Genomic DNA, 20805 nt, shown 5'->3' on the forward strand with positions numbered 1-20805 from the left:
TTAGCTAGTTTCCGCCTTAGTTTCTTCCAGGACAACCTGATCCATTTAGCTGCCCGGATAAATGAGGAGATCTTATCCTGTATTTTAAGAAGGTCAGTTTTATCAAATTCCAAGGGAATATTATTAAAAAGGTAGGCGTACTTAGGAAGGACACACACATTAGTCAGATTGACTCTCCCGTAATGGGATAACGGTAAGCTCTGCCATCTCTTCAATAAAATCTCCACCTCCCACAAAACTTTCTCTAAGTTTGTTTGGGGTATCTTTCCTATGTCCTGGGTTATTATTACTCTCAAGTATCTTAGCTCTTTAGACAGCCTCATCCCCTGTGCTGGGGTGTTCAAAACCATAATCTCGTTCTTATCACTATTTACTTGATACCCCGACACTTTACCAAAAACCTGTACTTCAACCAATAGCTCAGATAACGTGGGGTTGACATTAGAGGAAAATAAAATAAGATTGTCCGCATACAATGCTACCTTCCTAGTAAACCCATTAACTTTAAAAGGGGAAATGTTGTCATTCTGCCTTAAACTTTGGGCCAAAAGCTCGATGTACAAATTGAAAAGAATGGGGGATAAAGGACACCCTTGCCTTCTGCCTCGCTGAATTGTAACTGCTGCAGTGATATTACCATTAACCAAGATCTGGGCCCGAGGGGAATTGTATATTTTTTTAAGGACTCCCCTAAAATTATCTCAAAAAGCAAAAGCCTTTAGGGTGTTATTTCAATAGTGCCAATTTGCTTGGTTGAAGGCTTTTGCAGCATCAACAGTAATGATGGCGAGGTGAACCCCTTGCGTTGTTGCCAGATCGACCGAACCTATTAAGGAATAAACCAAGTCCAGCATTTGCCTGCCCGGTATAAAAACCCTTTTGATATTGATTAAATATTGACCCCACTATCTTACTTAGCCAAGCATTTAATATACCTGCAAAGATCTTATAATCACAATTTAGTAGTGATATGGGGCGATAGGATTTACACTGAGATGGGTCCTTCCCGGGCTTCAAAATAAGGGTGATAACAACCTCACTCCATGAATCCGGCAGAGATGAACTCCCTCTAAGGATCTCATTAAACAATCTCAGCCAGATCGGAATGATTTCCTCAGATATTAGCGTATAGACCTCTATTGGAATTGCATCGGTTCCTGCTGCTTTTCCATTCTTAGCTTTATTTAAAATTGCATGTATTTCACTCTCCTCTATATCTTGAGTGAGACTTGTTTGACTAGCCAAATCCAGTTTTGGTAATTGTTTCTTAGACATCCACTCATCTATAACCTCATACTCGACCATTAAATTCTCGCTATACAAGCCTTGAAAGAATTGCACAAAAGCTTTCTCAATGTCCATTTTTTCCTCCACCATTTGGAAGCCTACCACAATCTTGTTGGTGAAATTATGGGATCTATCAACTCTGCTTTTTATGCGAGTAGTTTACCTCAATTCTCCCCCTGGTCAAAATCACTCATCTGACTTGCCTCCCACTTTTGAAGCATAATTGCTTCAGTTTTAGGCCTAAACATCATCTGTAAATCCTCAACCCTGACTAGTAGAGTTTCTTTCTCTTCATCAGCCACCTGTCCCTTTTTTAGGGCTGTCTCTGCGAGTGCTAGTTGCTTTTCTAAATCTACAATCTCGCTTTTTTCTGATCTGGCCCAACCAGCAACTGCACCCTTTAAGGTCGCCCTAAACCAAGCCTTAAAGGTATCCCACACTGTATGCAAAGGGGCCGAGTCTTGGTTGTTTTGAAAAAAGGTAGCTGTTTCTCTCTTTAGTAGATCAGGGATCGAAGGTTGCAAAATAAATCTACTATTTAGGGTCCAATATCTCAAGATTGGCTCAGAGGGGAGTTCTAATTTTAAAATAATAGCACCATGATCCGAAATAAGAAACGGTAGATATTCAATCAACCTTACTGATTCTAACTCTGAGAGATCAATAAATACATAATCAATTCTGGAATAATGTCGGTTCTTTTTACTATAGAAAGAATATTCGCTCACCTCACCCATTTTTTTCCGCCAAATGTCACAGAGATTGAATTTTATTTACATTGTAACTAAATAAACTTTAACACGTGGTACCACAATCTGAGTTCTGGGGGAGGATCTGTCTAATTTATTATTGAGCAGAACAATAAAATCACCACTTAGAATCAGGGGGGCTTCAAAATCCACCAAGGCTAAACATAGGTTGTTCAGAGGATCGGTATCGTCCTCATTAGGGGCGTAATAATTGGCTAAAGTATAGCTGGTACCGTGGTATCTCACCTCAGCTATTACGCACCTTCCTTTATCATCTATCTGTGACTTAATAAGCTCCACTCCTGCCTTTGATTTAATAATTATGACCACTCCCTTTGAACAACATTGTTGGTCAGAGGCTACAACCTTCTCAACCCATTTTAGCTTCCCAAACAAAGCCTTACACTCTGACTGCAGCAAATGTGTCTCTTGAAGCATAAGAATCTTAGCCGCATTATCCGTAAGATGTTGCAAGACCAATCGCTGCCTTCTATTAACTCTCAGACCGTTCACATTCCAGCATAAAATCTCAAGGAATTCATCTCCCCCTAACCCAGGTCTACCCCTTTTCATATTCCTTATTCTTCCCCAAACTATAGCTACAGATAAATATTAAGTCACATGAGGTCATATTTAGGATTTTATTTTTTTTATTTTTTCCCGATGCTCCCCACCAGCACACGTGAAACACCCCTCTACCCTCCCACCCCACCCTTGGGAACCCTCCCTGGCTGTTCCTTGGCAAGTACATTTTGCCATTTTGGGCCCAAGCCCACTAACCTCAAATAAAAAAGGAAGAAAAATATAACAGCTGAACTCCCTTCACTAACCAAATACTTCAGTTTCAGCTAGCTGCTGATTTCTTATGTGTCAAAAAATTGTCCAGCTCTTCTGGTGATCTAAAGTTATGCATCTTGTTTTCCAGGATGACCTGTAGGAGTGCCGGGAACCTTAACTGAACTTGCTCACCTAGTTCTTTTAAGGAATCTATCCACTTGCCTAGTTCCCACCTTCTTTCCTCTGTAATGCGAGAAATATCAGCTCTTATTCTGCAAGTCGAACCTTGTAGCTGGATAGTTTTGAGCTTCAGAGCAGCCTCAAGTAGTTGTTCCTTAAGAGAATATAATTGGATACACACCAAGATTTTCCTAGGACTTTTCCGTCCCGGGTTTAGCTTAAATGGGTCCCTGTGGACCTGTTGAATCTCAGCTTACCTGGGGGAATGCTTTAGTCAGAATTTCAATATCAAAGGTCTTGATGTTATCCCCCTCCATTCGTTCTGTTAAATCCAGAATCCTGATATTATTCCTTCTGGAATTATTTTCAAATCCCTCCAGTCTTTCCGAGAGGTCTCTCTCCTTTTCCTTTACCCTACTCACTTCTTGAGCGTTCTCCTTCACATCTAAACTAAGCTCGCCCACTTTATTCTCAAGCTCCTCCAAACAATACGTTAGTGCAGAGATGCTTTACTCTAGATTAGTACATGTATCCTGAATCTTTTTCTGGTTTACTTCAGGGATAGAAAAATGTTCCTTAATCTCTAGGGACAGCTGGGACAGCATCTCCTGTATGGAATCCGAGCCCTGTGTTGTTATCCCCTGTCCCCTATTTGTGGTTTCATTCTTTATATCAGGACCACACTGATGAGGATTTCCCTCGGCTGAAGTGCTTGCCTCAGTGAGAACAGCGTATCTATTTGGCGAAATGATGGCAGCATCTGGTGGCGTGATGTTCTGAGCCGAGGCTGTACCCTGCTTTACAGTTTCCCTATTACTCTGCATTTCCAATTTAAAGTAAGACCTAAGGGATGGAGTCACCCTTGCTGGCGGCAAGGTGGATTTCTTCTACCGCTCCCTAATGGGAGTCCGTTTCCCGGCCTTGTCGACTCGAATCCTAAGTCTGTGCTTGTTAGGTGAGACTTCTAAGACTTGACTAGGGAATGTGGTTTGGCGTGGGGGGAGCTCTTTCCCTAAAAAAGTGCTTGATCTCACTGTCAAGGGTTAAACTAGCAGGGAGACTGGAGGTGAAATTCTGTTGCCCATGGGGGTCCCCTTTATATGGCTGATTCTTCTCCCCACTGTGCTGAGGGACTAACTCCATGGACCTAGACCTACTCCTGGAGACTGGGTCATAGCTAAGCTCGTCCTCCTTAACCTCAATGGGGTGGTGACATACGTCTGAGCAACGAAGTTTCCAAATAACCAGGGGGCCAGAGCATTCCTCTGTGAGGGACCAGCTTGCCCTCTGCACACTTACTGATAGACAACATGCATAGTGTGTGCAGGCCCTTTCCTGGGGTGATCCGATAACAGGGGGTCAACTTGGTCAGCTCGGAATGGCGAGACCGGGCTCGGCGTGGCTCACCAAGCACTCCGGCAGCCCTAAGACAAGCAAAAGCTGGTCCACCACACATCCGGTACTGGGGGCCAAAAGAATAAAAGAACAGGGTAACACAGGGTAACAGAGCTATATGAAACACCACCCCTCCTGTCGTAATAGTAAACTTATTTCCTCCCTACAGACATGGGGGAACGGCACCCTAAAACTCTTACAAAAGCTTCCCTATAACTGCTCAGGGACAGTCCCAAGTCCAAGGTCCAGAATCCAAACTATTTCAAAAGGTCCCAACAGTCCTGATAATCCGGCAGTCCAGCTGTTAGAAATGGCGATTTCCGGTTGGCTAATGCTTGCGCCAAAGCCAGGCAGAAACGACCATTCTAGTCAGGGCAAGGAAGTCACCCGCCAAGATAACCCCTGCTCACCCCCTTGGTAGCTTGGCACGAGCAGTCAGGCTTATCTCGGAAGGCAAGGTGTAAAGCGTTGGCGCACGCACCTAGCAACAACACCCAAGTCACATATCAAAGCAAAAAGTTTAGGGGTGAACCTGCCAGAAGGGCCAAGTCCAACACCAGCAGTCTGAGAAAATTCCACCGAGTTGCAGCTAACTAACTGCATCGCACGAGCAGGAGATCAGCTTTCCAGGTGAGGTCAATGGAGCTCGACCTGCGACTGGGAACCTAGCTGGCCGCCATTTTCCATCAGGTCTTGACCAGTTTGGTGGAATGCCCTGTGGGAGCCGAACATATAGTACCTTACAGCCCACACTGTTGAGTTGGAGGACCAGAAATTCCCCTGACGGGGCTCTTGGGCAGTTCTTTGGCTTTGTTTGTTTAACAACATTCTGGGGGCTCCTAGGGGGGAGTCTAATCAGAATCCTCATAATGATCTTGGAAGAGGTTTGTGTTGAAGTCTCCTGTTATCATACAATCGGCTAGGGGATGCTCCCTGGTCAGTTCGCACAGGACCAGTATTAGATGGTGTTCTGCTCGATTTTTGGGCTCTATTTATAAGTGATGGTGACTTTAAGCTTGCTACCATCCTGAATCTCTATTCTTGCCTTGTGTTGGTCCTTTTAAGGCCTTTTTGCCATACCTAGAAGCATAAACCAGAGGATAGCTGCTTAATATGATGATAGATCCCTTATTGTTGACTCTAATCCATCTATTGCCTATTGGCTTTGACATAATTATGTGTCCTTTCATGATTCTACCTATAGTAGAGGGTGGATCCTGTTGTCTTGACTTCATATTACATATTGGTATGGTTTCTGTAGGTACTCTGGTAGAGCTAAGTGTTATTTCATCCTTCTCAGGTCTACAAGGCCCAGAACTAGAGAGACTCCATTTTGCTTTCTGTCCCTGCAGACTGAGATGCTTGCAGGGTAAAGGTAATGTTTTAGTTATGAGGTGTTGTTCGCTTGGAGAGAACCGGCTCAGGCTGACCCTTATCGAAAGAATGTATTTTTCTCTATGTTGAAGACGCAACACCAGGCTGGCCAGCTGGGGGCGTGTCCTTAGCATGGAGTGGTACAGGAATTTGGTGGGCGGCAGGTTACTGGCTGGAACTTTCCACTAGAGGAGAGAATTCTATATTAGCGAAGTGCAGAAGAGGAGGAGTGTCAGTTGGTGTTTTGGGCCGTTCAAGTCAGTTGCAGTGGATTCTGTGAATGGAGAGAGAGAAGGCAGATGATTGCTGAAGTTGGAGAAAGCAGTCAGATGAATCTTAGAACAATGTTGGAACTGTCAGCTGGAGCTGCCGGTGTATCCGGATGCATTAAAGCATTACCAGTCAGATGGAGGAGTGGAAGTTGCCAGCTGGGGCAGCTGAGCCAGAGGAGTGAAGCTGTGGTGATGGAGGGAGAGAGAGAGAGCCCTGATTCCACCAGGAGAGAGAGAGAGAAACAGTCCTCCTAATAGGGTGAGGTGTTCTAAACTAGTTTGCTTTACACATATATATTAACCTTGCTTTGATTTCCTAGGTTACATTCCCTACTGTAATGTTTTATTGTATTACTAATCCGTTTCCTTTCAGCAGTGTGCAGTCTATTTACAGTCCCTGTTAGTTAGATGTGGATGTGGTCTTCACAGAGACCCTGCAGATCTGTGTATGTGTCTATTATGTGTTGTAGTATGGTGTTATATGTGTGTTTATTGTAATGAGAAATAAAGATACCCCACTTCTTAGTGAACCATTGTGCAGAACTTATTATTGTTAGTGAGGCTAACCTTTCTTCTAGTCAGGTGCAGTTGAACGGATGCATCTCCCGTCCATGTGGGTCTGAGCAAGGGGGTAGAGGAGAGCTTATATTTGATAATAACCTTTGCATAGTGAACCAGTGTGCTTCTTATTCTTGTATGAAAAGGTAACCTGTTCTTCTAGTCCGATGTTACTGTGAACAGATGCTACCCCTGATCAGGTAAGTGATAACTGAATAAGGGAGAGAGGAGCTCTTGGATTGAAGGATAAGTTGTACATCATCTAATTTTGCAACTATGGTGTGATCCAGAATATTGTAGTACTATACCCCTGATGAATAGTGAGACTGATCCCTTTATGTAATGGTAATCATAGGATATGCTGCCGTCTGGGTAGGTTGTCTGGGTCTGTATGAGACCGCGAGATCGCCGCTGATGCTGCCGTCTGGGTAGGTTGTCTGGGTCTGTATGAGACCGCGAGATCGCCGCTGATGCTGCCGTCTGGGTAGGTTGTCTGGGTTCGTCTGGGACCGCGAGATCGCCGATATTGATATTATAAGAGGTCTGGGTATGTATCTTAGGAATTCCCTGTCCTTAGGTGGTAGATATATGTTGTTACCTATTGTAAATAGGCCCTAGGGAGGGGGAGGTGGTAACGTTCTGGCTGAGTTAGTGATGCTCTGATGAGCTGGTCCTATCTAATCTGAAAAACCAGGCAGAACATTTGGCGTAGTCGGGTAGTTTTCGCACAAGATGCGGGGAGTGACCCCTGTTATGTAGTTGGACTTAAAACCCTTTCAAATTTGTCATCTGTGAACGGTCTGTGAATTGCATGGTGAGGTGTGGTCCCTGACCTATTGGCTTGAACAGTTGGAGTGTAAGGAGATTGCAGTATATCATGGCATCTGACTTATGCAGTATAGGAGAAATGCTTTTCATCTTGGTGTTTGAACTGTCAGGCTTGAAGGGTGCCTGTGTATGAAAAAGGCTTGTAAATTGCTTATCAAATGGCTTGCTGCATTTGCTTATGCTGTGAAGTGTGAAATGTATTCTGTGATATAACTTGCTGAAAATCTTGTAAATAGCGCCTTGTGATTAAGGCTTTTGAATCTTTGTAAATAGCGCCTTGTGATTAAGGCTTTTGGAACCTTGTAAGTAGCGCCTTATGGGTAAGGCTTGTGATTGATTTATAGAGTTGCTTGTAAATAGCGCCTTTTGATTGTGGCTTGTGAATCACTTGCGAGGTTCCTTGAGAATGGCGCCTTCTGGTGGGGACTTGTGATTGATTTACGGCATTGCTTATTATTAGCGCCTTATGTTTAAGGCTTGCGAGTAGTTTGCTGTGTTTCTTACAAATTGCGCCTTGTGCTTCTGACTTGTGAGTAGCTTTTTAAGGATCTTGTGCATAGCGCCTTCTAACTAAGGCTTGTGTGCCTTGTGTGTAGCGCTTTGTGCTTGAGATTGGTGAATTGTTTGTTGAATCCATGTGCATAGCGCTTTGTGAGTGACTAGTTGAATTATTTGTGAATTGCGCCTTGTGCTTCTGACTTGTGAGTAGCTTTTTAAGGATCTTGTGCATAGCGCCTTCTAACTAAGGCTTGTGTGCCTTGTGTGTAGCGCTTTGTGCTTGAGATTGGTGAATAGTTTGTTGAATCCATGTGCATAGCGCTTTGTGAGTGACTAGTTGAATTATTTGTGAATTGCGCCTTGTGCTTCTGACTTGTGAGTAGCTTTTTAAGGATCTTGTGCATAGCGCCTTCTAACTAAGGCTTGTGTGCCTTGTGTGTAGCGCTTTGTGCTTGAGATTGGTGAATAGTTTGTTCCATTGAGCAGGGAAGGGTTGGATCCTTTCTGTCTGTTGGGGGAGAAAATGTGTTTTTGAAAGGAGCTCGACTGTTATGTGAGAACGTGAGAGATTAGTCCTGGGACTTTCCCTTGTGTCTGCAGCGCTCGGGGAAGGCTTAGGTTTCAGCTGCCAAAGGGTTAATATCTTGAATTGAGACAGCAGTGTTCATTTTTACGTACTGTTTGGAATGCATCCACGGGTTTCTGGGTGTCTTCCCTTTGTACACATGATTTAATGAGTTTGACTCGGAGGTGTACATCAACCTGTCGGAATACGAGGGGGTGTTTTGGTCGTTTTCAGCTGTGCACAGATGGTGCAATCTTCGGTTGTGGAAATGAAATTATTTCAATGTAGAATGTGCTTTAATTGGTGAAATGCAACCGTGTGCTTTTAAATGAAATGATGAATCTGGCCCTTTTTATAGGTAGAATGGAAAAGTTTGCACACTTAATTATGAATTCTTGGTTATGCAATGCAAAATTATATGTTGCCCCTTGTTTAATTTGATGGTGTTTCACATGTTATAAAAATGAAATGTGTCTGCATGCATTGTTGTTCTAATATTTTTTCCCTTTCAGCATATAGTGAACCGTTATGACAGAATTGTTTGATGTTCGTGTATACAGTCAAGGGTGGATATGAGGTTCTATTTTGATTTTGACTTTAATACACTCACATCCCTTACATCAGTTTAAAACTGCTTTAGTGCAGAATGCCGTCTTTTGAATGTTGGTTAACTTTTCATATGGCTATAGAAAAATAATAGCTTAAGAACTTGATTACATTAGTTAGAGAAATACGGTGCTTGTCTGAAATGAGAAAGGTAAAATACCAGCTGCATGGAGTTTCATTTAAAAATGTGTGAGAAACTCCACAAAGCAGAAATTGTTGTTGTAACCTTGAACGAGATAACTCAGGCCCGTCCTCAGACCAGATGGTGGGGGCCTCGTGCGAGTATTGCAGCGAAGCTCGGCTCCTGCTTGTTATGGTTGGAGCTGGTTCAAAACTCTGAGCGCGACCATCTTTCTAGAGGGAGGGGCTGTTTCTCAAAGGAGTGAGGAGTGACTAGGCCCCAGCCCTTCTGACTTGTGTAAAAAAAAATAATTGGGGATTTTGCCCAAACAAATTTAAAGAAAGTGTTCAAATCATCCCTTGGATTTAGAGAGTTCTTTTCAAGAATTAGGAGGTTTTCTTCTTACAGAAATGAAAAGCACTTGGGGTGCTTTTTGAATGGAAAATTTTCTTTTATAAGATGATTGATGCTTATCTCTCGTTTCAGGTTGATGGCTTGTGCGGGAGTGCATGGATGGTCTGCCCCGCCCCGTTTGTTATTTTGTTTTTTATTTTCTTGTTGTTATGTTAGTTTGTTATTTTCTGAAATGCGGAACCAGCTTGTGCCCAAACTACACCGGAGCTGATGGCGAGAAGCGGTGTCTTACGGCGGATAGCTGGAGTTCCATGGATGACAAGATCAGATGGGATTCCTTCCTGGCAAAGAACTTTGGAGCGGTGTGTCTTGCACACTGGAGAACTGTCATACCTGCTTTCTGTTTTAGAAAGAACAGACTAACTTTTTTTTGATAGAGACACTTTTAATTAAAATCCTTTTTTGGTTCAAAATGTAAATCTTCAGTTGGATGCCTCAGCAGTACCATTCCTGGATTTCTTAAAAGAATTTTTTTTTTTAAAAAGAACCTATTTGTATTTGGTTATAATGATGTTCCTTTATGAAAGGAGTCTACAATGTAATTCCTTGGCCTGCATTCTTGAGTCTTGCATTTTTTCCCATGTTTCTATTTCAGATGGACATTATGCCACTCTTTGCAGTTACCACAAACAGGCCCCAATGATAATGTTAAATTTGCAGTCCTGTTTATGCTTTTGATTTTCCAGTTTGAAAGATGCAGTGCCACATTCATAATTTGGCCTTTGGTTTAATGATTCCTTTTGATTTATGCAAATGATTTTGTTTGAAAGTCATAGGGTGCAGTATATAATTAGTGAGCTGCTTTAGTAATCTGATGCCCTGTGATACATGATATTTTGATCTTAGTATGCTATGCTATTACAGATTGACTTTACACTTGTTTATCTTTCACCTATTGGATAGTTTTCCTGTTTTCTGTAAAACAGTTTTGCCAATGAAGGGAAAGTAGTGTTCTGTATGATGGTGCACACATGTGTTCCACAGATTGATACAGAGGGATTAGGTGCACACTGTTTCCTGAGTTAGATGACTTATGACCTTTGCCTATTGACTTTGGCATGGTCTCCTATCACTTAGTTTTTCAAGTTTAAGTTTCTGATTCAGCTATTTTAGCTATAGGGATTTCTGGACAGACTGTGTCTGAATTATCTTTTAGAAGAGTATATGCACCACACTTAGATCACTGTTTCTGATTTCTTGCTTGATATGCATAGTGCTACACCAGCTATTTTGTAGGAATGGGGTTATCCTTGTTTTCCTGTTATTACACTTTTACTTTGATCCATCAACTTTTAATTGGAGCAGTGGGATTAGTTCCAAGGGTGGTCACCCTAGACTTTAAGTTGTCCCGGGAGGTGTGTCATTTAGTTAGTTCATGTCCTAGATTTACTAGTAATAGTTGCCCAGACATTGAGGACCCTTTGTTATATTATTTGTCAGACTTTACCAAATCCTTTCTTAACTTGACCGAAGTAGGTAGGCCTCGTTTAGGCCCTTTGTTGTTTTTACTTCACAGACATGTCCCTACATCAATAGATTTCATGAGTTATTACTAGAAGTTGAGGGACATTTAGTTCAAGGGTGCTTAGGTTAGTTTCTTAAGTTGACCGAAGTAGGTAGGCCTCATTTAGGCCCTTTGTTATTTTTACTTCACAGACATGTCTCTACATTAATAGATTTCATGAGTTAGTACTAGAAGTTGAGGCACATTTAGTTCAAGGGTGCTTAGGTTAGTTTTTGTGGTTATCAGATATTTTGATTTGTTCCCTATATCAAGCTTTAGGTGGTATTTCCTTGGTTGTCATTCATTTTAGGGAGTCTTTTTGTTTTTGATTTTGTTGATAGATCATGTCGATGTTTGTTTATTTGGTTGTTGTTGTTTATAGATGTTAGCAAGTTAAAGTCAAGGGTGCAATGTTCTGCTCGATTTTTGGGCTCTATTTATGAGTGATGGTGACTTTAAGCTTGCTACCATCCTGAATCTCTATTCTTGCCTTGTGTTGGTCCTTTTAAGGCCTTTTTGCCATACCTAGAAGCATAAACTAGAGGATAGCTGCTTAATATGATGATAGATCCCTTATTGTTGACTCTAATCCATCTATTGCCTATTGGCTTTGACATAATTATGTGTCCTTTCATGATTCTACCTATAGTAGAGGGTGGATCCTGTTGTCTTGACTTCATATTACATATTGGTATGGTTTGTGTAGGTACTCTGGTAGAGCTAAGTGTTATTTCATCCTTCTCAGGCCTACAAGGCCCAGAACTAGAGAGACTCCATTTTGCTTTCTGTCCCTGCAGACTGAGATGCTTGCAGGGTAAAGGTAATGTTTTAGTTATGAGGTGTTGTTCGCTTGGAGAGAACCGGCTCAGGCTGGCCCTTATCGAAAGAATGTATTTTTCTCTATGTTGAAGACGCAACACCAGGCTGGCCAGCTGGGGGCGTGTCCTTAGCATGGAGTGGTACAGGAATTTGGTGGGCGGCAGGTTACTGGCTGGAACTTTCCACTAGAGGAGAGAATTCTATATTAGCGAAGTGCAGAAGAGGAGGAGTGTCAGTTGGTGTTTTGGACCGTTCAAGTCAGTTGCAGTGGATTCTGTGAATGGAGAGAGAGAAGGCAGATGATTGCTGAAGTTGGAGAAAGCAGTCAGATGAATCTTAGAACAATGTTGGAACTGTCAGCTGGAGCTGCCGGTGTATCCGGATGCATTAAAGCATTACCAGTCAGATGAAGGAGTGGAAGTTGCCAGCTGGGGCAGCTGAGCCAGAGGAGTGAAGCTGTGGTGATGGAGGGAGAGAGAGAGAGCCCTGATTCCACCAGGAGAGAGAGAGAGAAACAGTCCTCCTAATAGGGTGAGGTGTTCTAAACTAGTTTGCTTTACACATATATATTAACCTTGCTTTGATTTCCTAGGTTAGATTCCCTACTGTAATGTTTTATTGTATTACTAATCCTTTTCCTTTCAGCAGTGTGCAGTCTATTTACAGTCCCTGTTAGTTAGATGTGGATGTGGTCTTCACAGAGACCCTGCAGATCTGTGTATGTGTCTATTATGTGTTGTAGTATGGTGTTATATGTGTGTTTATTGTAATGAGAAATAAAGATACCCCACTTCTTAGTGAACCATTGTGCAGAACTTATTATTGTTAGTGAGGCTAACCTTTCTTCTAGTCAGGTGCAGGTGAACGGATGCATCTCCCGTCCACGTGGGTCTGAGCAAGGGGGTAGAGGAGAGCTTATATTTGATAATAACCTTTGCATTGTGAACCAGTGTGCTTCTTATTCTTGTATGAAAAGGTAACCTGTTCTTCTAGTCAGATGTTACTGTGAACAGATGCTACCCCTGATCAGGTAAGTGATAACTGAATAAGGGAGAGAGGAGCTCTTGGATTGAAGGATAAGTTGTACATCATCTAATTTGGCAACTATGGTGTGATCCAGAATATTGTAGTACTTACCCCTGATGAATAGTGAGACTGATCCCTTTATGTAATGGTAATCATAGGATATGCTGCCGTCTGGGTAGGTTGTCTGGGTCTGTATGAGACCGCGAGATCGCCGCTGATGCTGCCGTCTGGGTAGGTTGTCTGGGTCTGTATGAGACCGCGAGATCGCCGCTGATGCTGCCGTCTGGGTAGGTTGTCTGGGTTCGTCTGGGACCGCGAGATCGCCGATATTGATATTATAAGAGGTCTGGGTATGTATCTTAGGAATTCCCTGTCCTTAGGTGGTAGATATATGTTGTTACCTATTGTAAATAGGCCCTAGGGAGGGGGAGGTGGTAACGTTCTGGCTGAGTTAGTGATGCTCTGATGAGCTGGTCCTATCTAATCTGAAAAACCAGGCAGAACAGATGGTTACGTTTTGAACACTTCTCCCTTGCACTTTGATTGACATAGATGTTAATCAGCCGGAGCGAGCGCTGCGATCTCCAGTTGCTGTTTTGAACTCCTTGCAAACAGCTCTCTATGAATGTTATTGTGTCAATATACCCTTGAAGTTTTACTGAGATGCAAAAGGACAGCCCTCCCTTTGATCTGCCATACTTGTGCAAGCTGGAAGCCAGCTTCCTCTACTCAATTAAGTCCATTATCGGACCGCTTTACTCAGCCAATGTTTCCTGCAAGGAGAGGATATCAAAGCCATTCAAGAAGGCTATTTGATCAAGAGACTGGAATTTCTGCGAGAGGCCGTTGATGTTCCAGGAGCACAAAGATAGCAATAATGGCTTAGAGCGCAGACCCGCCATGGAATTGATTCAGTCAGAACGTCTGCAGGACAGAGCTGATGGCGACCAGTTTCAGTCGTTTCTTGAGAGGTCGTTGGTTGCCACTCTTTGGTCGCTGGTGGTTGTGATAGTACGACCCAGGTAGTTTTCTAGAATTAAATAAGGCTCCTTCCTGGGTTGCCCTGAAGGTGTATGGGGTTTTGTTAGGACCATTAGGTAGCCGGTTATTTTGAGGGGACTGATCCTAATGCCCCGTGCATTAAATGTCTCAGATCTGGATATACTTAACTTGACAAGAGTCGGCGAGGAGCAAGTTGCCAGTGTGGCTTCTGAGATTCAATTTGAGTTGAGTTTTAACTGATTGCTATCCATCCAGTCTCTCATATATAACATGGTATTCTGGAAGAACTCCATTGGGTCTGATGTATCATAGATGTTAAAGATCCACTGCCTGTCTTTAGTGTAATTGCATATTTTCACCTTCTTCTGCTGAAGAGTGTTTAGGAGATGATGGATATAAAGATTGTAGAGATGGGAGGGATTGAGAGGATCCCTGGGGCACTCCACAGTTTAAATTAACTTTAGCTGAACAGTAAGGAAAGAGGCGAACTTACTAGGTGCAGTCTTTAAAGAAGGATTTTATCCAGTCTAGGGCAGTCCCTTTTAAGTCTAGTGCTTCGATTCGGTCGGTCAGAATCCTATGATCCACTGTGTCAAATGCCGCAAATAGATCGAGTATAAACAATACCTTAGTACTACCTTAGTCTGCTTTACCTCTCATGTCGTCCACCACCAAGAGGATGACCGATTTGGTTGAGTGAGAGGGGCAGAAGCCTGCCTATTGTGGATTGAGATATTTTGTCTCCTACAAAAATAAGCTTAGGTGTTTTGCTATATGAGCCTCTAAGATTTTAGCTGGGTAGGGAAGAAGGGAGATTGGCTTATCGTTTTTTAGCAGCCGCGGATCCTCTGCCGTTTTTTTTGTAGCGGGATTACCACGACTTCTTTAAACAATCAAGGGACACAGCCTTACGTAAGAGATTGATTCATGAGTAATAAGACAATTTCTGAGGAGGCAAAGATGATAATTTTAATTTGTGGAGGGCATGCATCTTTCGGGAAGCCAGTTTTTACTTTTGTTATTAGTTCTACTAGGTAGTCTTGGCTAATGTGGGGAAGGTTGAGATGGAGATGTAATTTCTGTTTTCTGGTGCAGTCTTTGTTTCTAAAATACTGGTGGGGATAATGTCTTGTATGTCCTTCATTTTGTCCAAAAGAAAGAGTTTAGATTATTGCATAATTTTTATGTTGGGGTGCCTGGTGATATAACTCGATATCGTTTGATATTTTGCCCACTATATCTAAAATGTCTTCGGTTGTATTATTGGAGTTCATGACTTTGTTTGAAAAGTATGTTATTTTAGCCTGTACGATAGTTTTTTTAATAATCTTTCATGCTTTGTACAAAGAGCTCCATATTTTCTGTCAGATACGTTCTTTGCCATTTCCGTTCTGCATGACGTGTTTTTATTTTTTCTGTCTCTAACTCTTCTGAGAACCATTTGGACACCTCATGGCGGCAAATATATCAAATTTTGTGGATGGTGCATGTATATTACTGGCCGTCCTTTGCAAATTTGAGATTGCTTCCTCTAATTCGGCCTGATTCTCTGTCATGGGGGGGGGGCAGATTGGATGTCAGATGGACAAGGAGGGCTCAACAGTATGGATTAGTTTTGACTGACGACTTGGGGAGCTCCAGGTCCCGTCACTCGGAGGGGTGCCATCAATGCAGCCAATGATATTGGGGAAATGCACCATCAGATAAAAGTCAGATTTTGTTTGGAGCAGTTCAGCATGGGTTGCAGGGAAAGATATATAATGGTCCATCCTCTGTAACATGGCGTCAAGGAATTTGTGGAAAAAGCATGACAGGCTGCTCTGGGTCACCCCACCTACTGCAGCAACCACACTCTGGTAGCTCCCAGACGCAGGCAGGTGTAGGCTGCACAGCACCTGCACGTGGGGTGGAATGGCGTGTGCCCTTGGGGTAGTGTGCTCCAACAGTGGTTGGAGGTCCCTGATGAGGTCCAAGATGGTGTCTGGGTCCAACCTGTACCTCTGGAGTATCTCTGCCTCTGTGAGCATGAACAAGGTGATCCTCTGTCTGTAGACCTGCTCCTGTCTCGCCATTCCCTCTCTCCTTCCTCCTGTAGCCGTAGCCGTCTTGCAATGACATAGAATACCGCCATTGTGAAAAAAGTATTGCATTTTGGGTCCTTTTTTATAGGCTGCACCTGGTTACCACCTGATTTCAATCCATGGTAAATACAGACTCTTAAATACCGAATTTCAAGCAAATTCGGTATTTAAGAGCTTACCTACATCTCAATATTCAATTTTACCACTTCTTATTTACCGATTCGGTATATTTACCGATTCTGTAAATTTACCGATTCGGTAAATTTACCGATTCGCAAACCGTTGCGATTCGGTAAAATTACTGATTCGGTAAATTTTCTGATTCGGAATGTTTACCGATTCGGTAACTTTACCGATTCGGTAACTTTACCGATTCGGATGATTTTCTGTCCCCTACATCCCAAATGCTCGATACCGGTCGGAAACGGGCGAAAATCGGTATTTTCGGCCGTTTCCGACCGGTATTGAGCTACCTACATCTGGCTCAAAGTCGGGTATATCGAAACCCCCCTTATCATATGGTTGGGTCAGCATGGACCACCGTAGTCACGGGCTCTTACCCCCCCAAAATAAACGACAAAGTTCTGACTTCAATGGTTTGAAGAAGAAGGCACCCGGGTAATAAGGGATATTAAGGAAAAGATAAAGAAAGCGAGGGGGCACCACCATCTTGATAAGTGATGCCCTACCTGCCATGGAAAGAGGAAGGGAAATCCATCGATCCACTAGCGCGGCAAGCTTCGTGACTGCGACTCCGTAGTTTAAGCGTAATGTTTCGTCTTAATCACGCGAGATTTGGATACCCAGGTATCGGAGGTCTGAACGGCACCATTCCAAAGGATAGTCGAGAGGGAAGTCAGCGACCGCGTCCGTGACCGGGTAAAATTGTGACTTGGTCCAATTTATATGCACACCAGACAGTTCACCGAAAACAACAAATTCCCTTAGTAATGGATTCAAGTTGCATGCGGGTCTTTGACGAATAGTGTCATATCGTCAGCATATAACGATACATCAATCTGGCGCCGGAAGCAGCGAATCGCGCTTTCACGGTGCAGCTGACGGAGCCTACAGGCCAGCGGCTCGACGGCAATTGCGAACAATAGGGGGGACAATGGGCATCCCTGTCGGGTGCCCCTGGAAATGACAATAGAGGCTGAAAGGCGACCGTTAATCAGGACTTTCGCTGTTGGTTGCGTATACAGCAATTGGACCCAGGAGATGAATAATTTGGGGAATCCCATACGCGCTAGGACGGTGAACAGGTATGGCCATTCGACCGAATCGAAGGCCTTAGTAGCGTCTAGAAATACCGCTGCGACAGGGAGGTCAGGTTGCATCGTGTGAAGTAGGGAAAACAGAGTACGCAGGTTATGGGAGGTAGATCGACCCGGGACAAACCCAGACTGGTCAGGTAATACAATCCGGGTCATCAGAAGAGACAGTCTGGTAGCCAGCACCTTCGCCAAGATTTTAACATTGCAATTCAAGAGCGAAAGCGGACGATATGAATCTCGAGTGGTAGGATTCTTGCCAGGCTTTAACAGTGAAGTGATTACGACCTCGCGCATTGAGCTGGGGAGGACCCCGTCAGCCAGTGACTCCTCAAAGACTTCACGGAGGATAGGGGCAATAATGTCTGCGTATGTTTTATAAAATTCGGCAGGGATGCCATCCAGGCCGGGCGCCTTACCGTTTTACAGCGACATAATAGCATCCCGGATTTCGTCCAACTCAAAAGGGGCGGCTAGGAAGGCCCTGTCACCATCACTAAGCCAGCAGAGAGCCACATCACCAAGAAAGATATCATATGGTACATCGGAGGCCGCGGCTGTGGTGTATAGCGCATGATAATGAGATACGAAGGCAGCGAGTAGGTCATCAGAGTCTCGGACTGTGTGCCCCTGATCGTTCACAACTTCCAGAATCGTGTTATGATTGTGCTGGGTACGCGTCAGCACTGCCAATGCCTTGCCCCGTCTTTCTCCCTCACAGTATTTTCTCGCCTGCCAGTGCTTCCCTCTAAACTTTACCTCCCTGTTAGCTTCATCCTCGTATCGTGTCAGTTTATCCCTAAATTCTGCGTGGATGTCAGCACCATCTCCCTCTACCATCCGAACCTCCAAGGCCTTCAGTTCGCTATCGAGTGTGCAAATTGTGCGTTAATGTCGCGCAGAACCCCGTAGCACTTTGATATGCAATATCCCCTGGCCGTCACCTTGAATGCCTCTCAAATGTGTTCGACAGAGTCGACGGAACCCTTATTTCTGGGGAAGAAAGCGGCAATTTCCTCACCGAGTTCAGTGCGGAACACAGTGTCCAGTAGGGCCGCTGGCTGTAACATCCAGTGGGGTCCGGGATTGTCCCATCCAGGCACCTGTAGGTGCATCAGGACCGGGCTATGGTCAGAGTATGTCCTCGGAAGGTGCACCACATCAGCCACCCCTGCGCAAATCTCTCTAGACATGAAGCTGTAGTCCAGTCTTGCCCATGTACCTGTCAGTGATGTCAAATGTGTGCCCTCCATTCGGAGAGGGTGTAGATAGCGCCATCCGTCCACCAGGTCTCCCTCCGAGATCACTCCTCCCAGAGCCTCCCTGGACCTAGGTTTGTAATGCGTCACACCGTCCGCCCTACCTAATTGGGGCACTAGTGCTAAGTTAAAATCCCCACCCCAAATAACATGTCGAGACCCTACGTCCAGAATTTTGCCCCAGAGTGTAGTAAAAAATAAAGGCATATCTATGTTAGGTGCATAGCAATTTATGAAGGTGATAGTGTCACGGCCTAAACGTCCCCACATCAAGGCAAAGCGGCCCTCTGCATCCGTTAGTTCACCACACGCTTGATACGGTACAGTGCGTTTGATTAGGATAGCAACTCCTCTCGCATAGGTAGAATAAGAAGAGAAAACACGAGCACTAGCCCATTTGCTTGCAAAGGTAGGACGTGTCTGCGGTGATATGTGTGTTTCCTGCAACAGGGCAATCTGAACGTGATGACGATCTAAGTATGCAATCACATTTCGACACTTTTTGTCATTGTTAAGACCCCTTATTTTCCATGACATACAACTCAATCGTGCATTTAGCCCCAGACCCGCCATAAAGTAGGGTACATCATAGAAATGTAGCAAGCCATAGCAGATAAAAAAAAAACATCTGCCCTCAGGCGATACCGACCAGCACAGCGACCAACCAGCCGCCCTGCCTCCCCGCTGAACCAAACTCCCTCCCCAGAAGAACTCAACCCCCCTCCCACTACTGCATCCCAATCATGCCAGCAGCCATCCATCCCCATGCCTTCCCACAACTTCCAGAACTTGTGCCCACGAGTGGGGGAAACAACATCAAGAACGCACAGCCACTTCTCCCTCCGGTAGCCTCCCGTACTGTACCACCCTCAAAGGAGGCCAGGGTAGGGATAGTGGTCCTTACAATACTTTACCACTGGAGAAGTCAATTAGACCCATTCTGCAGCATGGTGTTCAAGCCATCTGGTTCAGCGTCCTGAGGGTCAAGCCCCATGGGACAGAAACCCAAACACACCAGACCTAGAGAGTCACGTCACATTAAGTGCCATCGTCCGCCAGAGGTGGGTCATCCTCGATGTCCGCGTTGCCACCCCGATCTTCCCTCTGTGCCCTGTGGAGCGTTTTCAAGTATTCTTCTGCTTTTTGCGGATTAGTGAAAAACGCTGCTTTCCTTGGTGTGTCACCTGTAACTTTGCCGGGTAGAGCAGGGCATAGTCCAGCTGGGCCTCTCGCAGTTTCTTTTTGACAGCCAGGAATTTGCGCCTTTCCTCCTGCACTAAGGGAGTGAAGTCAGGATAGATAGAAAAGGTGATGCCATTGTAATGCAGGTTTTGTTTGGTCCGAGCTGCTCTCAGCGCAACGTCTCGATTGCGATGATTCAAGAGGCGAGCGATAATCGGCCTAGGCGGCATTCCGGGTTTAGGGACGGGGGCCAGCGACCTATGCGCCCTTTCCACGATAAACTGAGGTGAGAAGGCATCTTCTCCCAACGACGCTCTGAGGAGCTCTGAGGAGCTTCTCCACATATATTTCCATCCTGCCAGTGTCTGTGGACTCCGGAACGCCCGTAACGCGGATGTTGTTGCGTCTGCTACGGGCTTCCAAGTCCTCGTTCTTGGCAGCTATTACTCGTAGTAGATTGTCCATGCGGGCTAGTTGAGATGTATGGGAGGCAGCGATGTCGTCATTGTCCGAAATCCGCTGCTCTGTAGCCGTTATCCTCTCCTCATGCTGGTCTACTTTATGCACCACTGCGTCCATTCTGGAGGACATCCTGTCCACTTTCTCCACCACAGTGGCGAAACCCAGTCGCATCTCCTGAAGCAGACGGTGCATATCCAATTCTTTAGAGGGAGAGGCTGCCGCAGTAGGGTCCGCACCGTTAGGACCCGACTCGGTTGGCACCGACTTCGACCCCTTCTTTGCGCCATCAAAGTTTATCTTCGTCTGGCGATTTTCAATGCGCACCATCGTGTTTTTGCGCCTCTCGCGGCCCGCTGCCCTGGGCTTCACTGATGTGATAGGGGGTGACTCTTGGCCAAGCAATGTGTCGCGACTCCCTCTAGCCAGTCTCTGAGCAGGGGGCTTTTCCAAGATTGTGCCTCGTGACCCTTCACACCAATGTGGCCTCGCGAATTAACGAGCTGCACAGCGAGATATCAAGCCAGTTCGCTGGTATAGGGGAAGCGATACATTGCAAGCAGCACTCCTAGGTC

General features: G+C 44.6%; 1 pseudogene; it reads right to left on the minus strand.

Moving 5' to 3' along the window:
• Window positions 1-20560, minus strand: part of LOC144804166 (protein phosphatase 1 regulatory subunit 3D-like) — a 59422-nt pseudogene extending 38862 nt beyond the window's left edge.
• Window positions 20561-20805: the final 245 nt, after the last annotated feature.

The sequence above is a fragment of the Lissotriton helveticus genome, chromosome 1_2 (genome assembly GCF_964261635.1).
Source record: "Lissotriton helveticus chromosome 1_2, aLisHel1.1, whole genome shotgun sequence".
NCBI classification, from domain to species: Eukaryota; Metazoa; Chordata; class Amphibia; order Caudata; family Salamandridae; genus Lissotriton; species Lissotriton helveticus.